This window comes from Lonchura striata, chromosome 27 (assembly GCF_050655825.1).
Source record: "Lonchura striata isolate lonStrDom1 chromosome 27, ASM5065582v1, whole genome shotgun sequence".
NCBI lineage: Eukaryota > Metazoa > Chordata > Aves > Passeriformes > Estrildidae > Lonchura > Lonchura striata.
This window is the reverse complement of record NC_140729.1, coordinates 9,556,621-9,573,652: the sequence shown is the minus strand read 5'-3', so window position 1 is coordinate 9,573,652 and position 17,032 is coordinate 9,556,621. Positions and strand designations below refer to the sequence as shown.

Sequence of the window (17,032 nt, the reverse complement as noted above, 5' to 3'; positions counted from 1 at the left end):
CCAGGCCAACTCTGCTGAGACTTGTACTGTTTTATCTTTCCAGGAACATTACCGAGAATTGTGCCAGCACATCCCACTAAAGATTAAGTTACTTATCAAAGAACTGCTTATATCATTTTTGTAGGAGCAGTCATTGCCAGCAGGAACCAAATATGGTTGACAAATCAACAAGCTCAACCCACAGGTTGAAACCCTCACTGCTTTTGTTTATGTTAATCAATATGGTAACCATAGGCATTCTGCACTACACGCCTCTCTCTTGTGGGTGCAATTTACAGGGGCAGCAATTACAAAGGCAGGTGGCATTTCAAAGGTAACCTGGGAAAATACAAAAGGGAAATCCACTCCTAGCAACTAGATAACAGTAGCAACTAGTAATTTTCCTTTATGATCCCACTAATAGTAAGCACACCTTTTGTTTTAACAGTACATGGTGCTTCAATATATACCAAATCATTGTGTCAGGATTAAGTCCCAATAGAGATGCACTCTAGCCCCTAGAGCACAGAGTATGGGCCTGATGGAATGGATGTGCTTGTGATTTTGTATTTGTAGGCAACATTATTGTACATATAAGTATCCTAGTATTTGTGCTTGTAACTTTGTTGACATTATGGGATGTGATTTTAGTTATTTAGCTCCTCTTAAATCTTACCAATTGTTATAATTATACATTGACTTAAGAGAAGCAGCCTATTCCTACTGAATGAACGTCACTAGGATGCGAAAAATGCTATTGAGGGAAGTTCGAGAAAATGGACAGAAAATTTTGATTACCATTCATCCTGATATAGAAAAATTCACAGGGTGATGGAGCAACCAAAGAAAGACAGAGAACACCACCGTTGAGACATTTTATTTGGATGGTCACCAAGAGCAACTGAAGCTCATGATAAAATGGTGCACCCTATGATTGTCCTCTGATGTTAACCTTTTTGCCTTTTATTTTCTTAATCAGATTGTATATTAAAATGTGGGGGATTATAGAGAAATTAACCTCCAAATTCACGGATAGCGTATATAGTTTTTCTTCCTTCTCTTTCTCTACTTCTCCTTTTCCAGTCCAAGTCCATGTGGATGTTTGAGCCACAAGTGGCACAGAAGCCCAGATGATAAGGTGTATCAAACACTAATAACAGATATCCAGGGAGCCAACCAAGGACTGTTGGTAAGAAGGCACTGTGAGAAACAGGGCGTGGCTGGAGAAGGGACCGTACACAGGTAAGCAGCCCATTTTTGCAACAAACATCCTTGTTCTTTCTCCTGGAGACAAGCACAACACAGTACAGTACAAACACAGGAAGGAGGTCACAAAGTGAGCGTGGACTGTCAATCAAAGGCTAACCCAGCAGTGGGCACTGGTTTGATCAAAGGACTCATCCAGAAAAAATTTGATGGACAAATTGCATACATTCATACAGGCGAGAAATGTTACAAATTTATAATAAAGTGGTAAGACATTTGCACAAATTCAGCTTAAAGTCATTTATCACTGCATTAGCCTGTGTGTGGCTGATAGGAAACTTGTGAATTACCTCAGTCCTGCATGTCTGGGATACCAGCTGGGTCCTGCCTGTGCTGAGGAAGTGTATCTCATCTACCCACGCCCCTGTGTGCAGGACATGGACTGCAGACCAGCTAACGGAGGGGAGGAAGAAGTGAGGTTATAGGCTGTCCCCAGACATTGCTGTTTCCCTACACAACTTTTGCAAACTTTGGAGCCATGGTCTTCCTGATGAGCTTTGGCTGATGAGTAGCCAGGTATGACTTTGTCAGCTTCAGGGGAGTTGATCCTCCTTCTTCCTCCACCATTTCCCCTAAGCAATATGTAAAGTTTGATGGAAAATTAAGGATGACTCAGAGGCTAAGGCTTGGATGCAAAAGTACTTTATTGAGTCTCAAGAAAAGGACATGGCTCACAGATGCAGTGGAGCTCCTGCAGGGTGTCCATCTGCCTGCCCTAAAGAGGAAGAGAGGCAAACAGGTCCCCGGGGCGGGCCTGGGGACACGTGGACAGCACAGAAAGAAGATGGAATAGTAGGAGAAAGGAATCACCCCCAAACTGTAAAGAGAATGTCCAGAAGCTCTATCTCCTGCCCAGAATCATGTTCTGCCTAGAACCATGTTCTGAGGTCTTGGAGGTTCTTGCCCAAGGATGTTGCCAGTAGATTTAGCAGGGACGGCATCTGCTGCCACCATAGCAGTTGGTGATGCTGGAGATGTCAAAGCCCCCAGAGCTGATGGGCACTCCACCAGAGCTGAGGATGTTGCCAACAGCAGCAGAAGTGGAGGATCCCACAGCGGTGTTCTGTGGGTAGGAGCTGAGGATGGGGCCGGGCAGGGTCACCAGCACAGCAGGCGGCTGAATGACAACGTGGGAGCTCTGGCACTGCCTGACACAGCACTCATTGCAGCTGTTGGCCAGCGGGCAGGGGCCACAGGGCTGGCAGCAAGGGTTGCAGGGCTTGCAGCAGGACATGGCTCGGGGTCACAGGTGCACCTGGCACAGAGGGCAGGGAGAAGCACAAAGTGAGGACACATGAGAAGCAGCACTGCATCCAAACACACTGCAGCCCAGGCACCTCCTGGCCCACATTGCCATGCCCAGGCCAAAGCCCAGGAGCCACCTTATCCAAGTTCCATCCTCTCACTGTCAGCACAAGACCTTCTCTCCCCTACCCTCACCCGGCAGAAGCAGCTCCCAGCCCTGCGCTATGACAGCCCCTCTTAGCTGAGACCTCCAGCCAGGCAAGAAGGAGGAGGAGGAGGAGAAGAGGCTTCCCACTCACCTGATTCCTGAGGAGGAGGAAGAGGTGAGAGAAGTGGATGAGAGAGCAGAGTCTTGGGCTGCCTTTTATAGCAGTCCTGCCCTGCCTCAAGCCCAGAGGCACCTTCGTGGAAGTCATAATTTTCTGACCAGGTCATGTGAAGTGTGCACCATCCCAGTTAATGGTAGGGTCTGTGTCCTGGTTTTCCTGCACTGTGGCCTTTCCATTTCCTGGCTTCTGCCACGTGCTTTCCTATGTGAACATCTCACTCTGTAAGTGCTGGGATGAAAGGCTCAAAGATTTCTGAGGTAGAAGTCTCAGATCAAGGTATGTTGGCATTCCTTGTGGGCAGGTGATGTTCACTTGGGACATTTCTGAGTGGTTTGGTTTTGTCCAAGTTGTCAGGAAATGGGCACCCCTTTTGTGCTTCTTGCCCACACACCCAAGAACTGCCACGTGAGGGGCATGACAGAGCTTCCTCCCCTCTGCTCTTACTTAGCACTTGTTCTCTGTGTCTCCCCAGGCCAGTCTAAGTCAGGACGTTTTGCCCTCTCTCCCTCTGCATGGCAGGCAGATGGACACCATGCAGGAGCTCCACTGCATCTCAGTGACTGTGGTCTCCTTGTGCTCTCATACCTTGCCTTCTAAGTTCTCCTTTTTTCTGTGGCGACTCTTACAATCTGCTCATGTACAAAGTTAAAAAGGGCAGGGGGTGGGAGTCCTTGCAGTGGATTTTCGTCTGTGTTCTTTCTCTTGGCACAAACAAAGACATCCTTGACTACTGCACAAACAGAGGCCATCAATGAAATCATAAGTTCAAAGGGTGGCAGCAGTGAGGATAAGATATAAGAATTCCTTTGCCTTCAGGCTTGATCTAATGCTCTAATCCATGTCATCCCCCAGATATCCATGGTCTCCTGTATGCAGCAAAGGAACTCTTCAAGGCACTGCTGAGCTCAGACAAATAACTCAGGTAGAGAGTGTCCCATGAAGCCTGTGACGTTCCACACATGCTCCTGCTCTCAGTTCAGAGCAGAGACATGATCTTTCTCCATCTTACTGGCCCCTCTGCACATCTTGCTATGTCCAGAAACCAAGGCTTCATCTGCTCCTGCTGAGACCTAAGCACTGGTCTCAGTTGCCAGCACTCAAATCATCTCCAGTTCTTCTTCACTCGGCATGTGTCCCTCATGGACAGCCCCTCCATGTTGGTCCTTATGCTGAAACTCTCAGGGCTCTTGGTTGATCCCATTTATTCATTAAAATACTGTGATAAGGTCCTCTGCAGAAATCCTGTTGTCTAGGGAGAAAAGGCCACACTCCTCATAGCACAGGTTCTCCAACTCTCTGCCTTTTTTTGACACACACAGTGCGGGGTGGGCAGAGCAGCTGCAGGATCAGGATCAGCAGAGGCCACATCAGGTGACTTGGCTTCCCTGGGTGCAGGTGGGTCAGTCAGCAGAACCACCTGGGAGAAGATGACCACAAACCCAATGTACATATGACCAGAGCTTGCAGGAAGCAATGGTTTTCCTGGTGACAAGTAAAGTCTCCATCAGCTTTGATGCAGCAGTGGAGGAATGCCAGATCTTCACAAAGGAAACATGTTGAGGAAGAACAATTGCAGTAAGGTCTGCAGGTACTGATTGCTCCATGCAGGGCCATCCTTCACTAGGGTTAGCAGATAGGTGGAGAAGAAAAGGTTCGTTGTATGTGTGGTAATTCCTGATTGCACTGACCTTTTGATTGTCTCATTCTTAATTGTCTAATTCAAATGCCCAGGACTCCTGCACTAGCTGCACAGTCACAGAATCATGAGACCGCCTTCAAGATCATCAGGTCCAACCATAAATCTAACACTGCCCACTCTACCACTAACCCATGGTCCCATGTGCCACATCTACACTTTGTTGAAATCACCTCCAGGAGTGGTGACTCAACCTCCTCCCTCAACAGTGTGTTCCAATGCTTGATATTGAATTTTTCCCTAACATCCAATCTAAACTTCCCCTGGTGCAACTTGAGGCCAATTCCTTTTGTCTTGTTACTTGGGAGCAGAGACTGACGCCCACCTAACTACAGCCTCCTTCCAATAACAGGTAGTGTTAGAGTGATAAACTTTCCCCTTGACCTTCTTTTCTCCCCATGAAATAAATCCAGCTCTCTCTAAAAGGGAGATCGTAGGTGGAGGTTTTATCACATGTCACTGGGAAGAGAAGAGAACACAATTTTTCTGAATACTCTTAGGACAGCACTAGGGTCAAACCCCCCCATCAGAAGCCCACCTCAGTATAATACTAAGTGTTCACCACAGAGTAATGAAGAAAGCAAAGGGAAAACTGTCCCACGTCTCACGCAGACCTTGGGCATGTGCACAAGAAGCATGAGAGCAGGGTGAATTTCTGGCACCAGAGGAGTCCAGGAGAATGACACAGGTACAAATCACCTGGATGCCACTGGCCCTTCATCTAAACCTTCTTTGTCCACTGATGTAGTTCTGCCCTGAAATCCTTGATGCTGTCATGCTGGCACTTTGAGAAATGACCCTTCATAGGAAAGCACGTGGCAGAAGCCAGGAAATGAAAAGGCCACAGTGCAGGAAACCAGAACACAGCCCCTACCATTAACTGGGATAGTTCACATTTGACATGAGCTGGTCAGAAAATTATGACTTCCACAAAGGTGTCTCTGGGCCTAAGGCAGTGCACGACTACTATAAAAGGCAGCCCAAGTCTCTGCTCTCTCATCCACTTCTCTCACCTCCTCCTCAAGAATCAGGTGAGTGTGAAACCTTTTCTCCCTCTGCTGCTGCAAGAGCAGCTCTTGCCTGGCTGGAGGTCCCAGCTGAGAGGGGCTGTCATAGCAAAGGGTTGGGAGCTGCTTCTGCTAGGAGAGGGCAGGGGAGAGAAAGTCTTGTGCCAACAGTGAGAGGATGGAACTTGGCTGAGGTGGCTCCTGGGCTTTGGCCTGGGCAGTGCAATGTGGGCCGGGAGGTGCCTGGGTTGCAGGGCATCAGGGTGCAGTGCTGCTTCTCATGTGTCCTCGCTTTGTGCTTCTCCCTGCCCTCTGTGCCAGGTGCACCTGTGACCCCAAGCCATGTCCTGCTGCCAGCCCTGCGACCCTTGCTGCCAGCCCTGCGGCCCCTGCCCGCTGGCCAGCAGCTGCAATGAGTGCTGTGTCAGGCAGTGCCAGAGCTCCCACGTTGTCATTGAGCCTCCTGCTGTGCTGGTGACCCTGCCCGGCCCCATCCTCAGCTCCTACCCACAGAACACCGCCGTGGGATCTTCTACCTCTGCTGCTGTTGGCAACATCCTCAGCTCTGGTGGAGTGCCCATCAGCTCTGGGGGCTTTGACATCTCCTGCATCACCAACTGCTATGGTGGCAGCAGATGCCGTCCTTGCTAAATCTGTTGGCAAAGTCTTTAGGCATGAACTTCCAAGACCTCAGAACAGACATCTGGGCATGAGATAAAGATTTGGAACATTGTGTTTACAGCATCAAGACATTGTTCCCTTCTCCCACCTTTTTTTCCTCTTTTCTTCGCTGTCCATGTCTCCTCAGGCCCGTCTAAAGGGGACATGTGACCCTCGCTCCCTGTTTTGGGCAAGCAGATGCACACCCTGCAGGAGCTCCACTGCATCTTAGTGGCTGCATCTGGTGCTCTCTGTGAGCCAACTCCTTTTCTTCTTTACACTCAATAAAGTTGTTTTGCATCCAAGCCTGGGCCTCTAAGTCCTTCTTTGTTCTCTAGAAAATCTGCCAGTCCACTCAGAGAAAATAGGTGGAGGTAGCAGAGACTGTGATTCCCTGCGGTGGATTTTTCTTCCTGCCCTTTTCCTTGGAGCTGACAAAATCCCCCCTGGCTACTCTGCAGCTAAAGGCCATCAGGGAGACATCAGGCAACACTTCTGAAGGGAAACAGGAATTTTTGGATCCAGCTCACAGCTTCATCTCCTCTTTCTCCTCCACTCCCTCACCTAGTCTAGTGATGCAGCCACTGGAGCCTGGGCTACCTCTGGCAAAACTCTGGCACCACACCAGGAGAGGGGAACAGCTGAGGTTTGGATCTTGCCTGCAACTGAACCTGAAGAGCAGCTTGCTCTATAGTGAAGAATGTCACAGCCACAGCAGGGATCAGGCAAAGGAAAAGGAAGAAGCTCTCGGCTCTTGAGGTTCCGACAGGGAAGATTTCAGGTTCCAAGTGAAGGGACCAGGAACAAATAGTCTTAGGTCCTGCTGTGCTCGGGTTTCATACAGTTACAAATCAGGTGTGGATACAAACAACCAACCAATGGAGAGCTATCAAGGGAGGAGCGAGGGGATTACATAAACACGTCAGAACTAATCAGGGTAGGTGGGAGGAGAGGTCCAGTCACATGGGCCAATGGGGCTGAAAAGTTTACAGGACTTCCAAAGAGGTGTTGCAGTCTGGAACTGGCCCAAGGTAAGAGTGGCAGGGAAAGGTTCAAGAATAAGGGGCTGGGTTGCCTTGACAGGCAGGGAAAGAGCTGGAACAAGGGGTGGGGAATGGCATGAGGGATAGTTTTGAGGGAGGGTACAAACCAGGGACAAACCAACTCGGGAGAACATAGGGGTACAACAAAACAAACCACTTAAACAAGGAATCAATGAAATAAATTTGAACTGCAACAGTCTAGGGTTAGTGCTCAGTGTCTCCCACACAAGGACACAAGCGGATGAGATGCACCCCCTGAGCACAGGCAAGCAAAGCTGTCCAGACATGCAGGGCTGAGGTAATTCACAAGTTAGGATTGGTGCCAGTCATATTACTCAGGATATAGTCTGGTAAATGAGTTTTGTTTGAGTTGGTGCATAGGATTTATGGCTTCTGTATTAAATCACATTTCTCCCATGTATGGATGGATATAACCTGTCCATCAATGTCTTCCTGACTGAAGCCTTGAATTATGTCTTAAATGATGGGAAACATTAGTTAATATGCTGGTTTGTGCCTGTTTGGTCTAGAAGCTTTTACTACGTGAAAATTTACAAACACTGAGAGAAAGGAAAACTTATCTCCTCTCTTGGGTCATTTCAGATCCCTAGTCTCATTTTTCTTCCTCCAATCCTCCATTGCTTCTGCCCCTTCCTTCTCATTTGTCTCAGCCCCATCTTTCAAAGTCTTATGCACTGAAAAAGTATTGCAGAATCTCTTTCTCTCTTTGCAGTAAACATTTTATTACTTTTTAACTCAAACAAACAGGACCTTTGATAGTTGATGCAGGGACACAAAAGCTCTCCCATCCCACTCATTCTTAGGATGTCCCAGTGTTTTGCAGCTTGGCCTGACTATCCATTCCTCCTGCATGTTCGCAGTGCCAGGGCTTGCTTTTGTTCTCTCCCTTAACCTCATAGACTTCCCAAGGGATGCAAAATGAGGAGCAGGATTAAACATCTCACAGGTCCCTCATCCTGCTGGAGGTGTTCTGGAGCCAGCACCAGGCACTACAGGTTGTTCCCTGGAGCCCATTGTTCCCTTCTACTTTTTTTGTCTTTCCTTTGCTCTCTTTGTCTCCCAAGGCCAGCCTAGGGGGACATGTTGCCCTCCCTCCCTCCCTCTTTTGGCCAGACAGATGGACACCCTGCAGGAACTCCACTGCATCTTTGTAGCTGCTCCTGGTGCTGCCTGTGAGCCACCTCTGTTTCTACTTTATATTCATTAAAGTTGTACATCCAAGCCTTGGCCTCTAAATTGTTCTTCTTTCTGTGGCAACTGTTCCAGTCTGCTCAGGGTAGAAGGTGGATGGGCAGAGCGTTGGAGTCCCTGTAGTGGATTTTCCTTTCTGCCTTTTCCTTTGGAGTTGATGACGAACATCCCTGGCTACTTCACAGCCAATGGCAAACAGGGAAGAGATGGCTCCAAAGGGTGGCATGAATGGGGAAGGGAAACAGCAATGTCTGGGACCAGCCCACAGCCTCAACTCTTCCTTCTCCTCCCCTGAATTACCCAGTCTAAGGTCCATGAGCAACACATGTGGTCAAAAGCAGACAAGACAGTTACATCACAGAGTGCTTCAGCACCTGGCAGGACCCAGCTGCTGTCCAGACATGCAGGGCTGAGGTGATGCAGAAGATGGGATCAGTATCTGCCAATCAAGTTACCATGGGGTCCCACCCTTAAAGTGTAGAAAACACTCAAAAGCTCATAAATGCTCACAGTCAAAAGAAATGGTCTGCATTTTTAAGAAATTATTTGTAAATTACATGCTTAGTGTGGATCTTGATATGTTATAGTAGTCCCACAACTACTATATAAGCACATGACAGTGGGTTTTGGATTAAGTAGCTTGGTGAAAGAGAAGAGAGAAATTAAAGAGGGAGAGATTCATTAATGAGGGGAAAATTGAAAGAAATAGAGGGAAAGAGAAACAGAGAGAATAAAAAGTCCTAGTACCATCATCAATCCAATGGGTGAGGTGTCAGTCCTGGCTTCAGCATCCATCCATCTGTGCTAGTCTAGTCCATTGGATGTCCAAGCTCCTGGGGGCAGTGCCGGGATTTGGGGGATACCTTTCCATGGATAGGTAACTGCCCCAGTTACAGGTTTCTTGCTTTCTATGAGTTCTCATACACAGTCTGTTCTTTCAGACCTTTCTGGAAATGGGTGGGAAGTTTCAGGGATCTTTGGTGACCTTGATCCTCCCCTACAGCCCATGTGCACATTGTGACCTCATTCATCTCCTTGTACTGTGTCAAACCAAGACATACGGTCCCATGTTTTGCTTCTCTTCAGGAACTACAGCAAGGTTGGTTGGTTGTTCCAGGAAAATGCTGTCCTACCTCTGTATGGCCCCTTCTCCAGCCACATCCTGTTTTTTCTCATAGCCTCTTCAGAAACTCCTGAAGGCACAGCTGGACTCAAAAATTCAGGCACACAGTGTCCCTATGGATCTTGTTTGGTTCCTCCCATGCCATTCCTGCCCAGAGTTCATGGCACAAGCACCATCCGTGTCCATCTCACTAAGCACTGGTGTAGGAGCACTGAAGAAGCGGGACTCTTGCGCATGTCTCAAAGCCACAGATTGATGGCTGTGCAGCCACCTGAGGGTTCTTGCTAAGAAGCTGTGAGGACAAATGGAATGTGGCTGGAGAAGGGCCATGTGGAGGCAGGACAGCACTTTTCTGAGATAAATGGCCTTGTTCTGCCTGGATACTCCATCAGCTGAATCAATGCTCGAGCCAGGACTGGTGACCTGTCTTCCTTTCTTTCTCTCATTTAATGTCTCTCTCTTGCTCCTCTTTCACTCTACCATATATTGACAATTGTCTTTGTTTAAAAGACAGGTGTCTGCCAAGGAAGGCGAGAACCTTCATGGAATGGAAAATATTACACCCTACCCTCTAAATAATTATAAATTTGAAATTATGGGGCTGTCAGACAAAGACACAGGCAAAGGAACAGCAGTTCTTTACTAGAGTAAGTATAACAAGGCAAACAAACAAACAAACAACAGCAGCAGCAGCGAACAGAAGCAGACCCCCAGTCCCGGCCTCTCATAGGACTGGAATAATAATTTTATTATTCGACTAAACTGCATTTAAAGAGACAGAACAGAGATACTCCGAGCAGGAAAAGTTCATTACTCCTAGCTGTTATACACCTTGAGCAATTAAGGAGTAACCTGTCCAGGCCAACTCTGCTGAGACTTGTACTGTTTTATCTTTCCAGGAACATTACCGGGAATTGTGCCAGCACATCCCACTAAAGATTAAGTTACTTATCAAAGAACTGCTTATATCATTTTTGTAGGAGCAGTCATTGCCAGCAGGAACCAAATATGGTTGACAAATCAACAAGCTCAACCCACAGGTTGAAACCCTCACTGCTTTTGTTTATGTTAATCAATATGGTAACCATAGGCATTCTGCACTACACGCCTCTCTCTTGTGGGTGCAATTTACAGGGGCAGCAATTACAAAGGCAGGTGGCATTTCAAAGGTAACCTGGGAAAATACAAAAGGGAAATCCACTCCTAGCAACTAGATAACAGTAGCAACTAGTAATTTTCCTTTATGATCCCACTAATAGTAAGCACACCTTTTGTTTTAACAGTACATGGTGCTTCAATATATACCAAATCATTGTGTCAGGATTAAGTCCCAATAGAGATGCACTCTAGCCCCTAGAGCACAGAGTATGGGCCTGATGGAATGGATGTGCTTGTGATTTTGTATTTGTAGGCAACATTATTGTACATATAAGTATCCTAGTATTTGTGCTTGTAACTTTGTTGACATTATGGGATGTGATTTTAGTTATTTAGCTCCTCTTAAATCTTACCAATTGTTATAATTATACATTGACTTAAGAGAAGCAGCCTATTCCTACTGAATGAACGTCACTAGGATGCGAAAAATGCTATTGAGGGAAGTTCGAGAAAATGGACAGAAAATTTTGATTACCATTCATCCTGATATGGAAAATTTCACAGGGTGATGGAGCAACCAAAGACAGACAGAGAACACCACCGTTGAGACATTTTATTTGGATGGTCACCAAGAGCAACTGAAGCTCATGATAAAATGGTGCACCCTATGATTGTCCTTCTGATGTTAACCTTTTTGCCTTTTATTTTCTTAATCAGATTGTATATTAAAATGTGGGGGATTATAGAGAAATTAACCTCCAAATTCACGGATAGCGTATATAGTTTTTCTTCCTTCTCTTTCTCTACTTCTCCTTTTCCAGTCCAAGTCCATGTGGATGTTTGAGCCACAAGTGGCACAGAAGCCCAGATGATAAGGTGTATCAAACACTAATAACAGATATCCAGGGAGCCAACCAAGGACTGTTGGTAAGAAGGCACTGTGAGAAACAGGGCGTGGCTGGAGAAGGGACCGTACACAGGTAAGCAGCCCATTTTTGCAACAAACATCCTTGTTCTTTCTCCTGGAGACAAGCACAACACAGTACAGTACAAACACAGGAAGGAGGTCACAAAGTGAGCGTGGACTGTCAATCAAAGGCTAACCCAGCAGTGGGCACTGGTTTGATCAAAGGACTCATCCAGAAAAAATTTGATGGACAAATTGCATACATTCATACAGGCGAGAAATGTTACAAATTTATAATAAAGTGGTAAGACATTTGCACAAATTCAGCTTAAAGTCATTTATCACTGCATTAGCCTGTGTGTGGCTGATAGGAAACTTGTGAATTACCTCAGTCCTGCATGTCTGGGATACCAGCTGGGTCCTGCCTGTGCTGAGGAAGTGTATCTCATCTACCCACGCCCCTGTGTGCAGGACATGGACTGCAGACCAGCTAACGGAGGGGAGGAAGAAGTGAGGTTATAGGCTGTCCCCAGACATTGCTGTTTCCCTACACAACTTTTGCAAACTTTGGAGCCATGGTCTTCCTGATGAGCTTTGGCTGATGAGTAGCCAGGTATGACTTTGTCAGCTTCAGGGGAGTTGATCCTCCTTCTTCCTCCACCATTTCCCCTAAGCAATATGTAAAGTTTGATGGAAAATTAAGGATGACTCAGAGGCTAAGGCTTGGATGCAAAAGTACTTTATTGAGTCTCAAGAAAAGGACATGGCTCACAGATGCATTGGAGCTCCTGCAGGGTGTCCATCTGCCTGCCCTAAAGAGGAAGAGTGGCAAACAGGTCCCCGGGGAGGGCCTGGGGACACGTGGACAGCACAGAAAGAAGATGGAATAGTAGGAGAAAGAAATCACCCCAAAACTGTAAAGAGAATGTCCAGAAGATCTATCTCCTGCCCAGAATCATGTTCTGCCTAGAACCATGTTCTGAGGTCTTGGAGGTTCTTGCCCAAGGATGTTGCCAGTAGATTTAGCAGGGACGGCATCTGCTGCCACCATAGCAGTTGGTGATGCTGGAGATGTCAAAGCCCCCAGAGCTGATGGGCACTCCACCAGAGCTGAGGATGTTGCCAACAGCAGCGGAAGTGGAGGATCCCACAGCGGTGTTCTGTGGGTAGGAGCTAAGGATGGGGCCGGGCAGGGTCACCAGCACAGCAGGAGGCTCAATGACAACGTGGGAGCTCTGGCACTGCCTGACACAGCACTCATTGCAGCTGTTGGCCAGTGGGCAGGGGCCACAGGGCTGGCAGCAAGGGTTGCAGGGCTGGCAGCAGGACATGGCTTGGGGTCACAGGTGCACCTGGCACAGAGGGCAGGCGGAAGCACAAAGTGAGGACACATGAGAAGCAGCACTGCACCCTGACGCCCTGCAGCCCAGGCACCTCCTGGCCCACATTGCCATGCCCAGCCGAAAGCCCAGGAGCCACCTTATCCAAGTTCCATCCTCTCACTGTCAGCACAAGACCTTCTCTCCCCTACCCTCACCCGGCAGAAGCAGGTCCCAGCCCTGCGCTATGACAGCCCCTCTCAGCTGAGACCTCCAGCCAGGCAAGAAGGAGGAGGAGGAGGAGAAGAGGCTTCCCACTCACCTGATTCCTGAGGAGGAGGAAGAGGTGAGAGAAGTGGATGAGAGAGCAGAGACCTGGGCTGCCTTTTATAGCAGGCCTGCCCTGCCTCAAGCCCAGAGGCACCTTCGTGGAAGTCATAATTTTCTGACCAGGTCATGTGAAGTGTGCACCATCCCAGTTAATGGTAGGGTCTGTGTCCTGGTTTTCCTGCACTGTGGCCTTTCCATTTCCTGGCTTCTGCCACGTGCTTTCCTATGTGAACATCTCACTCTGTAAGTGCTGGGATGAAAGGCTCAAAGATTTCTGAGGTAGAAGTCTCAGATCAAGGTATGTTGGCACTCCTTGTGGGCAGGTGATGTTCACTTGGGACATTTCTGAGTGGTTTGGTTTTGTCCAAGTTGTCAGGAAATGGGCACCCCTTTTGTGCTTCTTGCCCACACACCCAAGAGCTTCCACGTGAGGGGCATGACAGAGCTTCCTCCCCTCTGCTCTTACTTAGCACTTGTTCTCTGTGTCTCCCCAGGCCAGTCTAAGTTAGGACGTTTTGCCCTCTCTCCCTCTGCATGGCAGGCAGATGGACACCATGCAGGAGCTCCACTGCATCTCAGTGACTGTGGTCTCCTTGTGCTCTCATACCTTGCCTTCTAAGTTCTCCTTTGTTCTGTGGCAACAATCTGCTCATGTACAAAGTTAAAAAGGGCAGGGGGTGGGAGTCCTTGCAGTGGATTTTCGTCTGTGTTCTTTCTCTTGGCACAAACAAAGACATCCTTGACTACTGCACAAACAGAGGCCATCAATGAAATCGTAAGTTCAAAGGGTGGCAGCAGTGAGGATAAGATATAAGAATTCCTTTGCCTTCAGGCTTGATCTAATGCTCTAATCCATGTCATCCCCCAGATATCCATGGTCTCCTGTATGCAGCAAAGGAACTCTTCAAGGCACTGCTGAGCTCAGACAAATAACTCAGGTAGAGAGTGTCCCATGAAGCCTGTGACGTTCCACACATGCTCCTGCTCTCAGTTCAGAGCAGAGACATGATCTTTCTCCATCTTACTGGCCCCTCTGCACATCTTGCTATGTCCAGAAACCAAGGCTTCATCTGCTCCTGCTGAGACCTAAGCACTGGTCTCAGTTGCCAGCACTCAAATCATCTCCAGTTCTTCTTCACTCGGCATGTGTCCCTCATGGATAGCCCCTCCATGTTGGTCCTTATGCTGAAACTCTCAGGGCTCTTGGTTGATCCCATTTATTCATTAAAATACTGTGATAAGGTCCTCTGCAGGAATCCTGTTGTCTAGGGAGAAAAGGCCACACTCCTCATAGCACAGGTTCTCCAACTCTCTGCCTTTTTTTGACACACACAGTGCGGGGTGGGCAGAGCAGCTGCAGGATCAGGATCAGCAGAGGCCACATCAGGTGACTTGGCTTCCCTGGGTGCAGGTGGGCCAGTCAGCAGAACCACCTGGGAGAAGATGACCACAAACCCAATGTACATATGACCAGAGCTTGCAGGAAGCAATGGTTTTCCTGGTGACAAGTAAAGTCTCCATCAGCTTTGATGCAGCAGTGGAGGAATGCCAGATCTTCACAAAGGAAACATGTTGAGGAAGAACAATTGCAGTAAGGTCTGCAGGTACTGATTGCTCCATGCAGGGCCATCCTTCACTAGGGTTAGCAGATAGGTGGAGAAGAAAAGGTTCGTTGTATGTGTGGTAATTCCTGATTGCACTGACCTTTTGATTGTCTCATTCTTAATTGTCTAATTCAAATGCCCAGGACTCCTGCACTAGCTGCACAGTCACAGAATCATGAGACCGCCTTCAAGATCATCAGGTCCAACCATAAATCTAACACTGCCCACTCTACCACTAACCCATGGTCCCATGTGCCACATCTACACTTTGTTGAAATCACCTCCAGGAGTGGTGACTCAACCTCCTCCCTCAACAGTGTGTTCCAATGCTTGATATTGAATTTTTCCCTAACATCCAATCTAAACTTCCCCTGGTGCAACTTGAGGCCAATTCCTTTTGTCTTGTTACTTGGGAGCAGAGACTGACGCCCACCTAACTACAGCCTCCTTCCAATAACAGGTAGTGTTAGAGTGATAAACTTTCCCCTTGACCTCCTTTTCTCCCCATGAAATAAATCCAGCTCTCTCTAAAAGGGAGATCGTAGGTGGAGGTTTTATCACATGTCACTGGGAAGAGAAGAGAACACAATTTTTCTGAATACTCTTAGGACAGCACTAGGGTCAAACCCTCCCATCAGAAGCCCACCTCAGTATAATACTGAGTGTTGACCACAGAGTAATGAAGAAAGCAAAGGAAAAACTGTCCCACGTCTCACGCAGACCTTGGGCATGTGCACAAGAAGCATGAGAGCAGGGTGAATTTCTGGCACCAGAGGAATCCAGGAGAATGACACAGGTACAAATCACCTGGATGCCACTGGCCCTTCATCTAAACCTTCTTTGTCCACTGATGTAGTTCTGCCCTGAAATCCTTGATGCTGTCATGCTGGCACTTTGAGAAATGACCCTTCATAGGAAAGCACGTGGCAGAAGCCAGGAAATGAAAAGGCCACAGTGCAGGAAACCAGAACACAGCCCCTACCATTAGCTGGGATAGTTCACATTTGACATGAGCTGGTCAGAAAATTATGACTTCCACAAAGGTGTCTCTGGGCCTAAGGCAGTGCACGACTACTATAAAAGGCAGCCCAAGTCTCTGCTCTCTCATCCACTTCTCTCACCTCCTCCTCAAGAATCAGGTGAGTGTGAAACCTTTTCTCCCTCCGCTGCTGCAAGAGCAAACCTTGCCTGGCTGGAGGTCCCAGCTGAGAGGGGCTGTCATAGCGCAGGGCTGGGAGCTGCTTCTGCTAGGAGAGGGCAGGGGAGAGAAGGTCTTGTGCCAACAGTGATAGGATGGAACTTGGCTAAGGTGGCTCCTGGGCTTTGGCCTGGGCAGTGCAATGTGGGCCGGGAGGTGCCTGGGTTGCAGGACACCAGGGTGCAGTGCTGCTTCTCATGTGTCCTCGCTTTGTGCTTCTCCCTGCCCTCTGTGCCAGGTGCACCTGTGACCCCAAGCCATGTCCTGCTGCCAGCCCTGCGACCCTTGCTGCCAGCCCTGCGGCCCCTGCCCGCTGGCCAGCAGCTGCAATGAGTGCTGTGTCAGGCAGTGCCAGAGCTCCCACGTTGTCATTGAGCCGCCTGCTGTGCTGGTGACCCTGCCCGGCCCCATCCTCAGCTCCTACCCACAGAACACCGCCGTGGGATCTTCTACCTCTGCTGCTGTTGGCAACATCCTCAGCTCTGGTGGAGTGCCCATCAGCTCTGGGGGCTTTGACATCTCCAGCATCACCAACTGCTATGGTGGCAGCAGATGCCGTCCCTGCTAAATCTGTTGGCAAAGTCTTTAGGCATGAATTTCCAAGACCTCAGAATAGACATCTGGGCATGAGATAAAGATTTGGAACATTGTGTTTACAGCATCAAGACATTGTTCCCTTCTCCCACCTTTTTTTCCTCTTTTCTTCACTGTCCATGTCTCCTCAGGCCCGTCTAAAGGGGACATGTGACCCTCGCTCCCTGTTTTGGGCAAGCAGATGCACACCCTGCAGGAGCTCCACTGCATCTTAGTGGCTGCATCTGGTGCTCTCTGTGAGCCAACTCCTTTTCTTCTTTACACTCAATAAAGTTGTTTTGCATCCAAGCCTGGGTCTCTAAGTCCTTCTTTGTTCTCTAGAAAATCTTCCAGTCCACTCAGAGAAAATAGTTGGAGGTAACACAGAGTGTAATTCCCTGCAGTGGATTTTCTTCCTGCCTTTTTCCTTGGAGCTGACAAAA

The 17,032-nt window shown here is 48.2% G+C and overlaps 4 pseudogenes; 2 read left to right on the top strand and 2 right to left on the bottom strand.

Moving 5' to 3' along the window:
• Positions 1 to 2,170: 2,170 nt before the first annotated feature.
• Positions 2,171 to 2,855, bottom strand: LOC146765184 (feather keratin Cos1-2 pseudogene; annotated as a pseudogene).
• Positions 2,856 to 5,738: 2,883 nt separating this feature from the next.
• Positions 5,739 to 6,487, top strand: LOC146765183 (feather keratin Cos2-2 pseudogene; annotated as a pseudogene).
• A 1,352-nt stretch (positions 6,488 to 7,839) lies between these two features.
• On the bottom strand, positions 7,840 to 12,896 carry LOC146765182 (feather keratin Cos1-2 pseudogene; annotated as a pseudogene).
• Positions 12,897 to 16,149: 3,253 nt separating this feature from the next.
• Positions 16,150 to 16,898, top strand: LOC146765181 (feather keratin Cos2-2 pseudogene; annotated as a pseudogene).
• Positions 16,899 to 17,032: the final 134 nt, after the last annotated feature.